The sequence below is a fragment of the Gossypium hirsutum genome, chromosome D10 (genome assembly GCF_007990345.1).
Source record: "Gossypium hirsutum isolate 1008001.06 chromosome D10, Gossypium_hirsutum_v2.1, whole genome shotgun sequence".
NCBI classification, from domain to species: domain Eukaryota; kingdom Viridiplantae; phylum Streptophyta; class Magnoliopsida; order Malvales; family Malvaceae; genus Gossypium; species Gossypium hirsutum.
The window spans coordinates 31,532,309-31,551,783 of record NC_053446.1 but is presented as its reverse complement, the minus strand read 5'-3'; the positions used below and the strand labels follow the sequence as shown (position 1 = coordinate 31,551,783).

General features: G+C 32.9%; 1 long non-coding RNA gene across 13 annotated transcripts; it reads left to right on the top strand.

The window, feature by feature from the left end:
* Positions 1–5,456: 5,456 nt before the first annotated feature.
* On the top strand, positions 5,457–17,146 carry LOC107915067 (uncharacterized). 13 transcript variants are annotated; one of them, XR_001689170.2, is made up of 7 exons: positions 5,457–5,615; positions 5,837–5,913; positions 11,741–11,830; positions 12,121–12,492; positions 12,575–12,936; positions 13,062–13,152; positions 16,853–17,146. It is a non-coding gene; the product is annotated as an uncharacterized lncRNA (long non-coding RNA). The 13 variants fall into 13 exon arrangements; XR_005919343.1 differs by adding an exon at positions 5,671–5,726 and having other exon boundaries at positions 5,553–5,567; positions 11,741–12,492; XR_005919342.1 differs by having other exon boundaries at positions 11,741–12,492.
* The last annotated feature ends 2,329 nt before the right edge of the window (positions 17,147–19,475 follow it).

Here is a 19,475-nt window from a genome sequence, read left to right as displayed (position 1 = left end):
AACCTTGACCTTGGTTTTATAACTTCTGTCCAAGGTTTTAAACAAGGAGGCATCTGGTGACATGTGGTTAGTGCAACCACTGTCCAGCAACCAGCCTTTTGAACATTTCTTCTCAGCAGCTAAACAGGAAACAGCAAAGACCTGTTCTTCTTGGTCACTACTGTCCTCAGCTACTCGAGCTTCAACCTTTGACTGCTGAAATTGATTCTGCCTTGGCTTACTCCTGTTTTTACAGACCCTTTCAACATGGCCCTTCTTCTTGCAGTGTTGGCATACTGCATCTGGCCTAAACCAGCATCTGTCTTCTGGATGGCCTAGCTTCTTGCAATATCTGCAGGGCTGGTCATTGCTCCTTGCAGCATCAGGCTTAGGCCTGCTTTTCCAAGGCTTTTTGCCTCTTTGAGCATTGGTCCTCGAGGCTTCTCTGGCCTTGACATTGAATGCACCTTCCTGGTTGTCTTCAGTCCTGCTAGCTCTTCTTTGTTCCTGAGCATAGAAGGTGTTGATTAGCTCAGTCAAAGAGATGGTAGCAAGATCTCTTGAGTCCTCTAAAGAGGATATCTTGGCCTCATATCTCTCAGGCAAAGTGGAGAGGACTTTTTCCACTATCCTTGCCTCATCAAAGTGCTCACCTAGGAGCCTTATACTGTTAACCACTGCCATGATTCTGTCTGCATACTGTTTCACTGTTTCTTCTTCCTTCATTCTCAGGTTCTTGAAATCCCTTCTCAAATTCAACAGCTGCTGTTGCCTTATTCTTTCAGTGCCTTGAAACTCCTCCTTAAGCTTATCCCAGGCCTGTTTTGGAGTCTCACAGGCCATGATTCTGGTGAAGATGACATCTGACACACAGTTCTGGATGTAGGACATGGCTTTGTGCCTTTTGGTCCTCTCATCAGCATGTTGCCTAATCTGAGCTACTGTGGGATTAGCCCTCAGTGGTGCTGGCTCAGTATCTGTGTTGACAACTTCCCACAGATCGAAGGCCTGTAGGTAAGTCTTCATCTTGACCAGCCATATGTGAAAGCCTTCTCCATTGAAGACTGGTGGGGCTGCTGGTGAAAATCCTGAAGAAGCTATCAGGTTCCTTGGTTTGAAGCAACAGGTCCACTAAGACAAGAGCTCTAGATACCAATTGTTGGTGCAAGAGGCAGCAGCAGACTGCTTATCTATCTTGCTTGTATGGCAAGTCTCGAGCCTTGCTGAAGAAACAAACTCAGAAGCAAGAACAGAAACACATGCAAATGGAAAACAAAGAAATTGAGAGAGTAATTTTGAATGAAAAGAGCTGATATTTTTCATACATACTTTTAGAAGGCATAATGCCAATACATATAAGAGATTACAACAGCAAAACAAACAAGTTATCACCTAATAACTTACCTAACACCACTAATTTGCCTAGTAACTTGGTAAACTTGTTTGAATACATAAACAGCTACCTAAACTTGTCATTCATCACTTAGTTACATCAAAATGCAGCTACCAACTAAATTTGATCCTAACTAAATACAAAACATTCAATTAAGGAAACTAAATGGATAGCTTCAGCTTGCTGCACCAATTTTGCTGTTGAAGCACGTTCCTTGCATGGCCACCTTTGCTGCTACAAGGGAGCTGACTTCAACACTTACCCGACCCGATATAGCCTTTGCTGTAAATAAACTTAGTCAGTACATGCACTCTCCAACTGACAAGCACTAGATGACAGTCAAACGAGTGCTACGATACCTCCAAGGAACTCTTGAGTTTGGTCTATACTACACTACAACAGATCAGGTTGATGTTACAGCTTTTTTAGACTCGGATTGGGGCAGCTCTATAAAAGATAAAAGATCTACTTCTGGTTTCTACATTTACATAGGTGGCAACCTTGTTGGTTGGTCATCCAAGGAGCAGCATGTGATGTCACGTTCCACATCTAAGGCAGAATTCAGAAATGTCGCCAATACTGCGGCTAATATCCCGTGGTTCATTCATCTTCTCACTGATCTTGGAGAACAGTGTTGTGGGATTCCAACGATATGGTGTGATAATTTTGGAGCAGTTTAGATATCGACAAATCATGTTCTACATTCAAAGATGAAACATGTCGAGCTAGACCTCCATTTCGTCTGAGAAAAAGTAGTAAAGGGTGACCTTCAAATCAATCATGTTGCTACACACAATCAAGTTGCAGATTTATTCACTAAACCTTTAAGTGAATCTCAATTTGTTGCGCTGCAATCAAAGCTTGGATTATGTCAACTCTGCTCAGCATCCACTACTTTTATTTTCTCAAAGGAGGAGAAACAGGGGGAATATTAGGCAGTAAGAATGACCTTCAGGTGTTCAATGATATTTTTGAGTTAAGCATAACATAGCTTACTCACTGCCTATGACTGCAAGGTGTTTGTTAAAATGCTTGTGAAAAATCGTCTACCTTGTTCTGGCCCATTTCTGGTTTAGCATTTCTGTTAACGACCCATTTGGTTTCTGGTTTATCAAATTAAGTTTGTTATTGTTGTTATAACGAGTGGTCAGCAATAGCTCGTTTGCTATTTTTTTGTTATTGATGGTTTTAGAACACCTGAACTCCTATAAGTAGCCTAGGTGCTGCTTTATCATTCTTATGCTATCAATGATGATTAAATTGAGTGTTACACTCACAAGCTCTCTCTATTTTCTCATGTTCCTTCTCTTTTCTATTATTTTTTATCTGTTATTAATATTTCCTTCTTCTATTTCATGAATTTCTGGTTTCTCTATTATTTATGCTTTACTTTCAGATTACTACATTGTTATTCTTCATACTTCATGTAACATCTAACAGTGACAATGGGAGAGGCAAGGGTAGCGGAGGTGGCGATGGCGGAGGTTCTAGAGAGGCTTTTGGTTGGGGTGCTCAGCATGGGCGTTAGTAGAATATATATGTATTTGATCGATGTTAGTAGAATATCTTTGAGTTGAGTGAATCGGAAAGTGTGATTTTAACTGTTCGCATTGTTCTTGAATAATAATGCTATATTACAATAAATTATTTTCCATTTAGGCTTAGCCCATGTTTTGTTATAAGTTTTACCCGTGCTCCTTGCTTAATTTCATTTAATATTTGTCAATTATCTTTTTTACTTAGTAGTAAAAGTACTATGTTATAAGCATGAGAGTTTGGATTCTGGATTCGTTCTTAAAAAATATATATTTCCCTCCCTCAATTATCAAATAAAAAATTCATTTAATATTTAATATGAAACAACTTTTGGTTGGATGTATATAGAAAAATGATAAACTACATCACTATTCACTAATTATGGGTAAGTTTTCGTTTTGGTCACTTGATTAAAAAAGTTACAATTTGGTCACTCAACTATTTGAAAGTTTTCATTTAAATCTCTGAACTATTCAAAAAAATTTATTAAAGACACTGGGTTGTTATATTCTTTTTAAAGTTTCACTAGCGAGCTCCAAGCGATGATTAGTATGGTGAACCAGTACCCATGAATGAGTAGAAAAACATACCTTAGATCTAAGAGAATCTAGTGGTCAGTGTTGAAGATCAAAGGAAAAAGCTTTTCGAACGTTGGTTTATAGATTTGTAACGTCCAAAGCTATTTCATGAAAAAAAGATTGAATTGTAAAAGAGAAAGGAAAATAGAACTCTCGATTAGTGTAGACAGTGCAAATAAAGAAAGTCATGTAGCATCAATTTTAATAGTCCAATGACTTAAATGAAAAATTTTAAATAGTTCAATTTTTTTAGTTAAATAACTAAAATAAAAATTTATTTATAGTTTAATGAAATCGTCTACTTAACCCGCCCTCATTGTACCCCCGCCAACAAGATTTTGTCACGTTATTATTATTCTTTTAACCACTTTGATAAATAAATCTTTTTTTTTCTTGGAGAAAAAATTCTTTAGCTGAAATTAGTAAGACCTTGAGAAAAAAATCAACTTATAATTTCTTTTAATATATGTCATAATATGAAAAGCAACATACAAAAGCACAAACTTATTAAAATGTATTTAGTTTTATTGGTTTATATTCTTACTATCCTGATATCAATCTCCTCATAGAAAAATTTTAAAATATTGGTTTACCATTAATTTAAGATTTTCATAATCAACAAAAGGAGAGGGATTCATTCATGCTGGTATAAAATATTGGTGTGGTAGTATAGTTGCTTCAGTCTATTTGTTGATGCATTTTGTGTTCTAGTATAGTTACTTCGATATATCTGATAATGTATTGTGTGTGACAGTATAGTTGCCTCAATTTATCCGATGATGCACTGTATGTGCTAGTATAGTTTCTTCAGTTTTTGATAAAGCACTGTGTGTGTCAATATAGTTGTTCCAATTTATCTGATGATGCATAGTGTGTGCCAGTATAGTTACTTCGGTATATTTGATGATGCACTGTGTATGCCTGTATAGTTGTTTCGGTTTATCCGATGATGTATTGTGTATGCCAGTATGGTTAATTCGGTATATCCGATGATACACTGTGTGTGCCAATATAGTTGCTTCGGTTTATCCAATGATGCACTGTGTGTGCCAGTATACTTACTTTGGTATATCCGATGATGTACTATGTTTGCAGTATAGTTATTTCGGTTTATCCGATGATGCGTTACGATGCTAGATTGGGATACAAGTTGGTTAATCTATATATTTGGCTTGAGTCCGAACCAAGTTAATAAAGTTATAATATGGGAATAGGTTAAAGGAAATATGAATTGGATTGATATCATGATTTGATTATTTGAATATAAATTGCAAAATATGATTATTGATAGCATGAGAAAGACCATGCGATCCAGTTAAATGAGACTATGGACCATTAAAGAGGGAGCAAATGAATTAATTTGATTCGAAAATGAAATCTTAGTACTCAAACCTTTTCTCAGATAAATTTCAAAGACAAAATTTCTTAAGGGGAGAGAGTTGTAATGACCCGATTTTCCAGTGGTGTTGAAAATTATGATTCTGAAATGTCATTTCCTTAAACTGTGTTCACAAATATTAATATTTGATATTTATGAGGCTAGTATAGAAATATATTAAAATTTGGTCTAGTGATTTTGTTTAATTGATAGTTAATTAAGATACAAGTGTAACGATCTTAAAGTAAATAGTTTTGGAAAATGACATATTGAGACCTCGTTTCCATAAACTGAGCCCGTGAATATTTTTATTAAATATTTACGAAGTTATTATATTAGTGAATTAGATTTTGGATAAGTTATTTTATCGATTTAGTGATTAATTAAGGTATAAGGACTAAATCATATTGATTTTATTTGATAATAGATTTAAATAACATTTAACCAAGGCCCAAAATGGGAAATTACCATTTATTTATGTTGGTGTATGGCAGAAACATGGAATTAGGTGGAAATAAAGTTAAAAATTTATATAATTATAATAAAAAATGAATAAAACAAAAAAGATGGTGTCATCTTCCACTTTCGTTTCTTTATCTCCACCGTTTGGAAAAAAAAAGGGAGAAGGGATTTTTAATTTTTCTTCCTTAATTGTTCTGCTGGAAACCGATTGGAAGAATGTTTGGTGCCGCATGCATAAAGGGTAAAATCTTAGTTTGAGCTAGTTAGAATCAATCTCTCAAGTCACTCGGTAATCCTCTTAACTTCCTTCTTGATTAATTTGTTCTTGTGTTGTTTTTGGATAGGAAAAGAAAATGAATTGATGGGTAAAAACGGTGGCGAAGCTTGACCAAAAAAAAATGTAAATGCATGGAATGTAAATACATGGAAATATTAAATGATTAGCATAAACCTTGTTGTTAACTTTGCTATAAATGTTTCTCTATTGTAATATAAAGTTAATTTTGATAGCTAAAGGAGTAGGAGGGGGTTGTAGCACGAAGAAGCAGGAGAACGATAGAAGCTAGGAGCAGTTCTGAAAATTTCTGGTGAGCTTTTCTTGGCCATTTTGAAATTTTAATTGCTTAAATTTCTACATTTTTCTGCCTTGTGTTTTCGATTTGAGAGAACAAAGAAAAATCTGATTTAAAGTTTATTGTTTAAATGATGATATTTGTTGTCCGAATGCTATACTTTTAGCATTTAATTCCAAGCTACGTGTCTTAATTATGTTGATTGATTATGATGTCCCAAAATAGGACATAATAACTATGTTTTTGGCCGATTATTACTCCCTTTTAGATGTTGTTTTGAGATGTCCGAACAAGGACATATTAAATGGTTTGTTGATCTTAAAAGTCCGACATTATTGATACAAATGTGGCTGTTTTTACATGTTATAATGGCGGTATGCATGTTACAACGGTGTCCAAATGTGGTTGTTTTTACATGTTATAATGTTGTCCAAATGTGATTGTTTTGCATATTACAATGATATCCAAATGTGGCTGTTTTTACATGTTATAATGTTGTCCAAATGTGGTTGTTTTGCATGTTATAATGGTGTCCAAATGTGGTTGCTTTTACATGTTATAATGTTGTCCAAATGTTATTGTTTTGTATGTTTAATGTTGTCCAAAGGCGGCTGCTTTTGGTATGTTGCAATGTTGTTCTAATGGTTGTTTCGCATGTTATAAGGATGTCCAAATATGTTTGCAGATTTTGCTTCTTAATGTTCGGATATGGTTACTAAGTTATGCTTGAATGTGTTCAAATGCTTGTTTATAATTGCCTTAATGGTGACTGAATAGGGCTGCTCAATTGTGCTATAAATGTGTTTCAAAGGTTTTAAATTGTGGTTGTCTTAAAGAGGCAATAATGCTGTCCAATTTGATGTTATATATGGTGTTAATGTTGTCTTATTTTTAACATAATAATGTTGTTCAATATGTATAAACAGGGCAGTTCATTTTGTGCATAATGGGGTGGTCCGAATCCAAATATATTTATTAAAACGTTGTTCGAGATTGCATGTTTAATTATTGTCTGAAGATAAATATTAAATCTTCTATTGTCTAAGAATAAATATTAAGTTGTTGCTCAGAAGTGCGTAGCTAGGAAACTACCAAATTAATGCGTTAAATTATTAATCGAATTATATGCTTGGCTGCTATCTGATTTGTTGTCTTAACGGTTAGAATGTGTATTTTTATGTCGTTCGAATATGGTTTATTGTTACGGGTTGAGAAGCTTGTAATGCTTGATAGAATTTCTTGGGTTATTAGATTTAAATGGTGTATCTTGGTGCCCATTGAAGCATGATTTATGTGAATGTAAGCGATTATTCAATGTTTAATTGAATTTTAGAGTTTACATGTCAAGAATTTGAACATGAATATGTGACAACCAGTTGGTATGACTACAAATGCAATATGAAAGGATTATATTCTTATAATATAATTTAACATATTAAATTGCTAACGAACAGATTAGGTTCAATCATGTGCACTCATTGTTATTCACATTCAGTAGAAAATCCCGCACTCATCGAGTTGGTGAAACTTTTGTTATTTTGGTTGGCATGTACCTATAAGATTTTATGTTATATTAAGCTTAGTTGGAGAATTATTTCATACTTCAAGATGTTATATAAATAGGCATATATGATAGTTGATAATGGTTTGTACTATGTATATGTCTGGTGTTGATATTGCTATTCGAGTATTTAGATGAGGTTATAATTCTTTGGATGTAAATCGGTATATATATAGTTGGAATAGAGAATGCATGAAATGCAATGAATAAATAGGTTAATACTTGATATATTGGTATATTAATCATGACGTGATTATTGGTCTAAGTGTATTGAATTTATTATGCAACGAACGATGTCAGTTGCTCCAGCAACGAACGTGATATCCTGTTGCTCGAACCTGGCGATTGGGTCAGGTAGCAAGGTGTTACAATACGAGTGAAATAAAATTCAATTCGAGTCGAATCGAATCGAGTGGAATTATTCGTGTTAAATTTTAAAAAAAAGTAAAAATGTCAAATTAAAATCTTATTATAATATAATTAATTACATGTTAGAGCATATAAATTTGAAACTATATATATATTTGAAGTAATTTTTTAAAGTAAATTAGTGTCAAGTTTACTCATGACACTAACTACATTAAGCATTTGAAAAACACTATTATATTAATATTCATTACTTTGTTGTAATGTAGATTTTTATTAATCTCCCTTATTGAGTTAGTTTGAGTTTACATGTGACACCAATTTATAGTACAAAAAATTTGATTTTTATGATTAAGGGTGAGTAAAACTCAATTCGATTAAAAAAATTTGAATATATTTGACATTTTAAAATAATAATTTTGAGACTTAAATAAATTAATTAATGTATTAAGTTTATCATACTAAAATACTTTTTTTCCTAAAACACTTTTTTTTTCTTATTTTACTTTTAAAATCCTTTTTTAATAAATAATGGGGGGTTTTTTACCATTTTTTTAGCAAAACTTTATAAAGCGTTGAACACGAGATCGATGAAGATTTAAATAAAATGTTTCTATTTATAAAGTATTCTTCACCCCCCCCCCCCATTTTAGAACTTACTTTGGTAAATTTAATGTTTGTTTTTAAATTTTATCACTATAATTATTTAAATATTTTAATAGCCAACTTATATTAATATTTTTACTCTTAATATCTCTTATGAAATTATATTTTTAGCATATATATTTTTGATGCAATCGTTAATCAACTATTAATTAATAGTATAGCTACGGTGAGTAAAGATATCGTTCCCATAAGGATTAAAAGTACTAGTAATTGATGTTTTTCTATTATTTAACCGATGAATTGGAGTGATTGATTAAGACTAAAATTAACTAAATTAATTAACTAAAGAACACAATAAAGAACAAATGAGGAAAATAAACAATTAACAACCAAGAAGTGAAACAATACCTAGAAAAGAATTCACCTAGGCTATATCTGTAATTATCAATCTAAATTACGTAATTTTTCACTTAGTATCTTAATCCGTGGAAATTCCTAAATTATTCTAATATCTCTCTTAAAGACTAAGAGCAACTGACTCTAGGTTGATTAATTGAAAATTCTTTCTAATTAAAAACCTATTATCACATTAACTCGATCTATGGATCCCTTTATTAGGTTTGACTCTAATCCTATAGATATATGTCGTCTTATTTCTAAGATTGCATGGAACTCCACTAAGTATGCTAGATCTACTCTTAAATAGGGTTTATCCCTCCTTTGATTTAAGCACATCAAACATGGATTTATAGTCTAGAAATATTAAACCAAGAATTAAGTACACATAATTGAGAACAGGATCCAAATATTTATTGCGTAAAAATAGAAATCAAATAACTGAATCCATCCTACGGTTCATCTCCTTAAGTATTTGGAAAATTAGTTCATGATAGCAAATAAAAACATCTCAAAGACAGTACAACTATAATAAACAAAGAAATTCATAATAAACTTCAAAGAAATCAAAAGGAGATCTTCAATATTGATGGAAATCTGCTTCAGAGTCGGCTTCAATGGTATTTTTCGAGTTGTTTTCTTGAGAATTTTATGACAGCTCCATCCTTTCTTTTTATCTTTGCCATATATAGGTCTTATAATACCAAAAAAAAAAAACCTAAAAATTATATTTTTTTCGCGTGTTAGAAGTGCAAATCATGATTTTGACACGATCTAGCACATGGTCGTGTGGCAGCCCATGTGGCTTACACGGCCGTGTGCCCAGCCCATGTGGCCCCTGTACCTTGCTTCAAATATTTGGTTTTCGCTCATTTTTTACTCTTTTTGCTTCCAAATGCTCTTCTAAGTATAGAAACATGAATTTAAAAGATTATGAGCATAAAATTTACCATTTTACATCAAATAATACATCCAAAAATGCATTAAAAACGGGATTAAAACGTACTACTTTTATCATTTATCAAATTTTCAACCACATTCAATCCAAACTTTATGGTATGCAAATTTATTACCAATATTGTTCCAATATACTATGAAAATTTTAATTGAGATGTAAACCTATATGATAATTTATTTAGGTTTAAAGATGTAAAATGTTCTCAAACTTTTTCAAAAAAAATTTTAAGCTCCTACTTTCTTTCTTTCTTTTTTTTTTTGCACTCAATTGGGTATTTCAATTTTTAAAATGCATAAAAAAACCCTCAAATATTTTAAAAAAAAAATTAAGTCTCTGCTTTTCTTTTGCACTCAATTGGGTACATGAACTTTAAAAAATGCATCAAAAAGACCCTTTGATCGTTAACTTTAACACTTGACAATTAACTTTAACTTTCTCTAATCTTTTTCAATTAAAGTTACCTCGTGTCTTAACCACGGCATGACATGTGACAAAAAATTATAAAAAATAAAAATCAATAAAATTTATAAAAAATTATTAAATTTTAATAAAAAATATTTAAAATTTATTAAAATTAGAAAAAGTATAAAAATCATAAAAATATATAAAAAAAGAAATTGTAGAATATTATAAAAATCATAAAAAAATTATAAAATGCATAAAAAAAGTCATTTAATCATTAACTTTAACCATTACTGTTAAAGTTAACGGCCCCCAGTTTTTTTAGTTAAAGCCATTATATGTCGCAATACAACGTGACATGTAACGAAAAATAATAAAAATTAAAAATCAATAAAAGCTATATAAAAAATATAAAATGCTTCTTTTGGTATGGTAATTTTTATATTTTTTTTATGAATTTTATATTTCTTTACACTTTTTTATAATTTTCTTACGATTTTATAAAATTTTATATTTTTTCTATATTACTATATATTTTATATTTTTACGATTTTTATAATTTTTTTCTTTTTTTTATAAATTTTAAGTATGTTTTATTTTTTTATTAAAATTTAATAATTTTTATAATTTTTATAACTTTTATTGATTTTTATTTTTTATCATTTTTTGCCACATGTCACGTAGTGCTTGTGACACGTGGTGCCTTTAATTGAAAAAATTAGGGACGGTTAACTTTAACAGTCAACTGTTAAAGTTAATGGTCAAATGACTTTTTTTACGCATTTTGGCAGTTCAAATAGCCAATTGAGTACAAAAAAAGGCAGAGGCTTAATTGCTTTTTTTGAAAAAGTTTGAGGTTTTTTTTTATACATTATGAAATCTAAAGTACCCAATTGAGTGCAAAAAAAAGCAGGGGCTTAATTATTTTTTTTTAAAGTTTGAGGGTTTTTTATCATTATGAAAGTTAAAGTACTCAATTGAGTGCAAAAAAAAAATGATGCTTAATTTTTTTTTTTGAAAAAGTTTGAGGGATTTTTTATACATTATGAAAGTTAAAGTACTCAATTGAGTGAAAAAAAAAAGAAAAGAAAAGAGGCTTAATGGTTTTTTTTTGAAAAAGCTTGAGGGTTTTTTTTATACATTATGAAAGTTAAAGTACCCAATTGAGTGAAAAAATGGTTTAATTACTTTCTTTTTGAAAAAAAATTGAGAACTTTTTACAGCTTTTGGCCATTTATTTATGCATATATCTATTTCATTTGTTTAAATTTTGTTTTGAGTAATTCGACTGGTTTTATTCATATTAATTAGGGAAACAAAGAATTTTGGGCCTATGCTCACAATGAAGTACAATTTGAAAACTGAAAAAACAATTGGGCCTAACTAATTCTCCTCTTCTGAAATTAACTAAACTAAAATAAATTCTATCCTATCCTATACCAGTCAAATCCAATGGTTGGATCCCACTAATTCATTTCCTTTCAAATTGACCGTGCAGCATTTATGATAGCAGATTTCCAATGCTTTCTTTCCTTTGCTACCTTTTATTGCAGATGAGAAAAAATCTTGATTTCTTCAATCCTGAGGTTTCGGCCAAAGATTCTCCAGCGCGTGACGGACCATTTCTGGTACCCCCTTTCCAGGTAAAAGCTTTCTCTTCTCTTAAGAGCCTCCGTAGCAATAGTATGGGTGTAGATGTTTTTTTTTTTTGAATAAAAGTAAACTTAACTCTTGGAAACTATATTTCCTTTCTTGAATATATCTGATAATTGCTCCGATAACCGATCTGTCAATAATGGAGCTTTGACACTTCTTGATAACAGTTTTCGAGTTTCCTATAATGTCGATTTTGTTGATTCCCAAACTAATACCTAGTTTTATTGCCTGTAAACCTGCATATGCCTCTGCTGTGAATGGATTTTCAATGTTGGAGTGTTGAACTGCCTGTGTTGCAAGGATTTCCCCTTCCCCGTTCCATACTATTAGCCCCGATGTTGATCTGAACGTCTGACTGTCAAAGGCTGCGTCGAAATGAACCGTTTTGCTTCCGTCAAATGCTGCGTCGAAATGAACCGTTGCCCTTCCCCTTTTGAATACCTATTGAATATTGTCAGAATAATGGAGAGTAGGTTTTCCTTCTTTTTTTGCTTCAATTTCTATAATATAGTTTCTGATTTTTCTTGCGATTTCAGTTCCTGACATATGTTTCCTTTCATACACGAGTTGGTTTCCGCTGAACCAGATAAACCAGAAACCACAACAGAAAAATCGCCGCCATTCATCGGTTCCTTGAGCAAAGACCTAGGTTAGCCATCTCCACATATTCTCACTATTCTGATTTAGTATCCATGTAAGGTTTAAATGATTCCAAACCTCAATCGATGTAGGGCATTGTTGAAAAATGTGGCAGCTATTCTCTTCTTCACGATCGCATCTGGGACATTGAGTATTCACCACGACCCGTTTTATTTTGAGGTTGATAAAGGATGGAATAAAATTCCATGAAATCCTCCATATTGTCATTTTGATCTTTGACAGGATCTGCAATTTCCATAGTTTGCTGTAGAAATCTTTAGTTTCGATATGTAAAATTAAATTGTTAGGATCCAAGGTAGACTCATGTAATAGTTTATAGGCGCTCCTAAAGGAAAAATCCCCTGTCAGCTCCCCTCTCCAAACTTGAAAATCTTTATGTTCCGTCTCCGCCAGTGGGATTTTCAATATTTTCTTTGCTACATCCGGTTGGAAGGTATTTTTTACTGTCGCTGTTTTCCACCTCCTATTATTAGACTCAATTAAATCCAAAACTAATTCAATATTTCCATTAACTTCTTGATCCGGTATTCTATCTGCTTCGCTCCCTGATATCCACAGATCATCACGAATGGAAATTTTATCACCTCTCCCCACCCTCCAGCAGAGTCCTTTTTCAAGCAGTCCTTTCGCAGTCCATACGCTATTCTAGGTAAGTGAAGGTAAATTTCCCAACTGAGCTTTGTAGAAATCTAAGTTGGGATAATATTTTTCTTTTAAAACACGAGTAATTAACAAGACGCCAACCTTGTTTCGCTAATAACGCTATATTAAACTTCGCAAAATCTCGAAAACCAAGGCCACCATCTTCTTTTAATAAACATAGATTTTTCCAGGAGCACCAATGAATACTTTTTTTATTCCATCTCTTCCGCCACCAGAAATTAGCCACTATTTTTTCCAATTCTATACAGAGGGTTTTAGGGAGTAGAAAACAAGTCATCGAATAAGTTGGGATAGCTTGTAGTACCGCTTTAATAAACACTTCCTTTCTTCTTTGGGATAGGAACCTAATACTCTAGTTGTCAATTCTCTGTTTGAGTCTGTCTTTCAAACTTTGAAAAGATGATTTCCTTCTTTTCCCCACCATATTAGGAAGCCCTAGATATCTCTTTATATCATTTGCTCTTCTCACTCCGAGGATCTCTGAAACTTTACCCCTTTCACCCTCTTTTGTATTTGTATTGAAAAAGACCGCTGATTTTTCATAATTCACACTTTACCCTGAGCTCGACTCATATTCTTGCAGTATCTGTTTTAAAGATTGTGCCCCCCTTTCTGTAGCTTCTACAAATAAAATACAATCATCTCTAAATAGTAAATGAGAGATAGTTGGCCCTCTTCGGCTTGCTTTTACTCCTTTAAGAATGTTATCCTCTCTTGCAAGCCTCATTAGGCTCGATAGGCCTTCTCCACAAAATAGAAATAAAACGTACTTAAAGGATCCCCTTGTTTTAGGCCTCTAGCTGGAAGAGACACACTTTAATACTGAATCAACCCATCCTGGATCAAATCCCATTTTTTTCATTACCCTTCCACAAAGCCCCATTCAACCTTATCATATGCCTTACTCATGTCCAATTTGGCAGCCATGAATCCTTTTTTCCCCATCCTCTTGAGTTTTAAAATGTGTAGAATTTCGTAAGCAAGCAACACATTATCAGAAATCAGTCTTTATGGAACAAAAGCATTTTGTGCTAAATCAATACATTTATGAATTACTCTCCGGAGTCTTTTAGCAATGACTTTAGCTATCAGTTTGTAGATCACATTACATAAGCTAATTGGTCTAAATTGAGTAATACTCGAGGGATTCGAGATTTTTGGGATAAGCACAATGTTTGTTTTATTAATTGAGCGTAACTCCATACCTTCATTTAATCTCTGGAGGCAATATTTAGAGACATCTTCTCCAATAATTGGCCAACATTTCTGATAAAACAAGGTTGGAAAACCATCCTCTCTTGGAGCTTTTGTATGTTTCATTTCTGAAAGAGCTTTCAGTATCTCCTCCTTCGTGTACATTGCCTTTAGTTTATTATTGTCTTCCTCGGAAACACACCTTTCAATTCTTGACAGAATTCTCTCAAAGTTATTTTGCCCTCCTGTTGAAAATAGTTTCAGAAAATACAATCTAGCGATTTCCTCCATCTCCTTACACTCCTCTATCTCCCTTCCATCTTCAAACTGCAACCTATGGATTTGATTTTGTTTTCTTCTTTGTGACACTTGTTTGTGAAAAAAAGCTGTATTTCTGTCTCCAAGTTTCAACCAATTAATTCGGTCCCTCTGCTCCCAATAGCTTTCATCTTTTTCGATCTCAAAGTTCAGATGGATTTTTTTATCAATAATTTTCGCCAGATTCTCATCACTTCTGTCAAATTCTAGTAGTGTTGCCAGTTTTGAAGTTAACACCTCTGTTTTCATCTTTCTATTCTGTTGGATCTTGGTTCCCCACCTCTCTAAACCTCTTTTTAAGTTTTCCAACTTTTGCATAAAATCTCTTGTGGAATTTTCCTAAATTTGTTTAGTTTCGCTAAAGAATGTCTCTTCTAATACCCACCACGCTTCAAACTTAAATTTCTTTTTTGTCGTCCTTCTATCCCTGTAAACCGTATCCATAAGGATTGAACAATGGTTTGAGAATGAATGTGGGAGGTGTCAAATCAGAGAATTTGGGAATCAAGCGCTCCATTGTTCCGTTGCTACTCCTTTGTCTAATCTTTCCTGTATGTTTGTTTCTATTAAGTTCCCTCTCTCCCATGTGAACCATTTGCCTGAATAGCCCAAATCCATCAGAATGCAATCTTCTAACACCTGCCGAAAAGCTTCCATTCTTCTTTCCTCTCTAGGTAATCCACCTTTTTTCTCAAAGCCATATAAGATTTTGTTAAAGTCTCCGCAAACCAGCCATGGATATTCTCCATGATTTCGTAATTGTCTCAACAGATTCCATGCTTCATCCCTGTCATGTGAATAGGGAGAACCATAGAAACATGTAAATCTCCATTTTTTATCGCCTCCCCTTCCCCGATTATCACATCAATATGACAATTTGAAAAAATTTGAAGCATTATACTAACATTCCCTCTCCATGCTAGACTTAGTCCACCTCTAGATCCAATCGAATCAACATCAATCCCAAATTGAAACCTATAGCTTTTTCGTATTTTTTCCATCCGTTTTTTGTTTATTTTTTTCTCCATTAAGAAGACCACTTGGGGATAGTGTTTCTTCAGCGAATGCCGAAGTCGTCGAACTGTCCGAGGATTCCCCAAACCTCGGATGTTCCAGCTTAAAATTTTCATTGCGATCGGTCAACTTGCCTCTTGGCAACCGCCGATAACATAAGATTGATTTCAGCCCTTCTCCTATTTCTCCCTCCCGTCTCATCACTTCCTTCAATATCCCCTCTTGCTCTCTTTTTCCCTTCCTCTACTATAACCACCTCATTTTCCATATCATGCTCCATCGCCACCTGATTATTGTCAATTAAATTTCTAGCCTTTCCTAAACATGGGGAGAACCTGTTCCCTTCCAGGTTAAATCCTAAAATAGGATCATGAGTGCTTTCAAATTTTATTTCCTTCCTCCATTCACTACTACCCCTAAATTCGTCCCCTCTATTAGTTCTGTCTGCAGATCCTCTTTCCTCCCTTAACCAGATGCTGCTCATTCATTGGGCTCTTCTTGACTGTACACGCAAGGACAAATCCCATCCCATCTCATCCACTTCAACCCCAGCCTCCATCTTTGCTTCACAAAAGGAGTCATTATGGCCTAGACAGTCGCAATAGAAGCAAAAGAGAGTTAATCTTTCATACTTAAATCTAACGTAAGAGCATTTGTTCTTGAACATAACTTGTTTCTTCCTTTTAAGAGGACGACAAATATCTATTTGTACTCTTATTCGCATAAAATTCATAATTTCTTTCCCCAAACTAGAGCCATCATACTCTTGGAAAATTCCAATAAAATTCCCTAATTTAATGGCCAAATTTTCAGAATAAAAGCCGAGGGTACATCATGGACTTGTACCCAAAAATGAGATGATATTAATGGAATTCTTAGTGGGTCCTCCCCCCATTGCAACTTATGCAAAACCATCAGATGGTTATTAAATGTCCAAGGGGACCCTTTTATAACTCTTTCCATATCTACAATATGAAAGAATTTAAATATGTACTTTTTTTTCCCAGATCTCTAATTTGGACACCCTTGACCGGATGCCATAAGTTAGCCATGGTATTTTTCATTGCTGGATAATGGATGATACTGGCTGTAAGAAAACATCCAACCAGACTCAGAGCTTCTTCTTCGCTTACCGATTTTGTATCTCCTTGTGCTTGCAGGATTTCTTCATCATCATCATCAAGGGATAGACCAGCAAATTCTGATTCCATGGTCGTAAGATGTGAAAAATAACACTATTCAAGGCTAAGGAGATGTCGGCAGTCGAAACCAGAAAACATAAAAAAACCTAGGCTTGCCAGAGAGGCAGACAGAGACGTGCTAGGGTAGCAGACTAAAAAACAATATTCCAAACTAAAAAAAAATATTATCATTTGTTTAAATTTAATTAATATTTTTTTATACATGTTATTGATTTTCTTATTAAATAAATTTGGATTGTAATTTTCATATTATCTAATTCTCTAACTAAACTTCACAAAAAATAGAAATATATAGTTGAAAGTGATCATATAAATCAATTAAAAAAAAAGCTTACTGAACAATACAAAATAAAATTTAAAATAAGTTTACATATCTTTAGAATTGTTATTAAATATATGTTACTATATAAAACGTTAACAAGTGTCATACATTAGTATAATATATAATCTATTGATAATATTAAACATATAATATTTTTTTATAAAAACTAAAAATATCATGATAATGTTATAACATTAATATCACTTAAATAAAAATAAAAGTATTATTTTTTATAATACTACACATGTTTTATTTAATTAATATAGAATTATATTATATTTTTTCAATATAAATTTAGTTAGCTCATGCATCAAATGAGTAAGAAAACTAATATATTATAATAGTTTATTGTAAAAATTTGATATGTGACGAGAAAAGAAAAAAAAACATTTATTAAGGGGAAAATTGCAACATAAACTCTTTTGCATTATAATTGATGTTGTGCAAGTTATATATATTTTATAATAAGTGCTTCTAATTTATTTATATTTAATCGTTCAACTTACAATTTCACATAATAAGCCATTCCAAATTTTAAAATCATTTAAAGAAACTGTTTAAGTTCATCATTATTTTTACAAATTAAATACATTACTAAGATTGAAATATATTGTTAAGTATGACTCATATTTTAGTCAAATTTGAGAAATAATCTTCTAGTTAAACTTTGTTTATTTGTTTAAATTAAACTTTGATTAGTCTAGATTATTTTATTATTATTTGACCTATGAATTTAGCCTATAAATAGACTCTTTTACAACCTTAGAAAATACACCAATTAGAGATTAGAACTCATAACACATTCAGAGAATTTTGTGTTTACGTTTTTAGGGTTTTTTGTTTTCGGGGTTTAGTTTTTATCTTCATCTTTTGTACTCTTCATTCTTTTTCCATTATAGTAAAATTATCTTTGCCCGTGGTTTTTTTATCCTCTTTGGAGGGGTTTTTCCATGTTAAATTTGTGTGTTCAATTTCTCAATTTTTTCTGCTATTTTTACTTGTTCGTTACTTAATCGGGTTGATCCCCAACAAGTGGTATCAGAGTTAGTTTAATTTTCGTATATCAACTCATTCAGAGATGGCAGCAACAAGGTTTGAAATTGAGAAGTTCGATGGTGTCACAAATTTCAATCTGTGGCAAGCTCGGATGATGGCAATTCTAGTTCAAACCGGCCTGAAAAAGGTTGTTATTGAAAAAAAGCCTGAGAATCTAAATCAAACAGAATGGTAAGAGCTTGATGAAAAGGTCTTTCTGCAATCCAATTGTGCCTCGCAAATACGGTATTTCAGGAGGTATTGATGGAGAAGACCCCATCCGTCTTATGGAAAAGGTTAGAAACTCTTTATGCGACTAAGTCTCTGGATAACCGATTAGTGTTGAAACAACGTCTATTTACATTTTGCATGAACGAATGTGAGCTTCTTAAAGATCATATTAATAAATTCATTACCCTTTTAAATTATTTAAATAACGTTGAGATTCAGATTGACGATAAAGATCAGGCTATGCTATTATTGTGTTCTTTACCCCTTTCATACAAGTCTTTCAAGGAGACCCTGATTTATGGCAGAGACAAACTATCATTCGAGGATGTGAAGGGTCATTTGTTGAGTAAAGACAAACTCGAGAATGAGTTTAGTTCAGATAGCAAGGTAGATAGGTAAGTTTCCATTTTGGTAGCATCAAAGAAGCGAGACAGAAAGTGTCGCTATTGTAGGAAGTTAGGTCACGTCAAAGCAGATTGTTATAAACTGCGAAATAAAAAGGTTGCTAAGAGTAACAAAGAAGATGTAGTTGGTGCTAATTTCGCTGATGAAAGCGGTGATGATTTTTTGTTAGTGTCAACGAGCGAAAGCTTCAAGCTTGCGTCCGAGTGGATCTTGGATTTAGGATGTTCTTTCCACATGTTTCCCAATAGAGAATGGTTCTCCACATACAGTTCGGTTGAATGTGGAGTTGTGTGCATGGAAAACGATTCATCCAGTAAGATATTTGGTATTGGTACTATTAAAATTAGGATACACGATGGGACGATTAGGATGCTATGTACCTTATTTGTGAAAGAATCTCATCTCCTTGAGTATTTTAGACTCGAAAGGTTGTAGAATCAACATCGATTCAAGCAACATTAAGGCCTCTTGTGGGGCTCTCGTTTTGTTAAAAGGTAAAAGAACCTACAGCCTTTTTATTCTGGAAAGTTCTACAGTGATCGGTGAAATCGGATGTCCCTCATTTGTTACGAAGTCGAAGTCAACTCG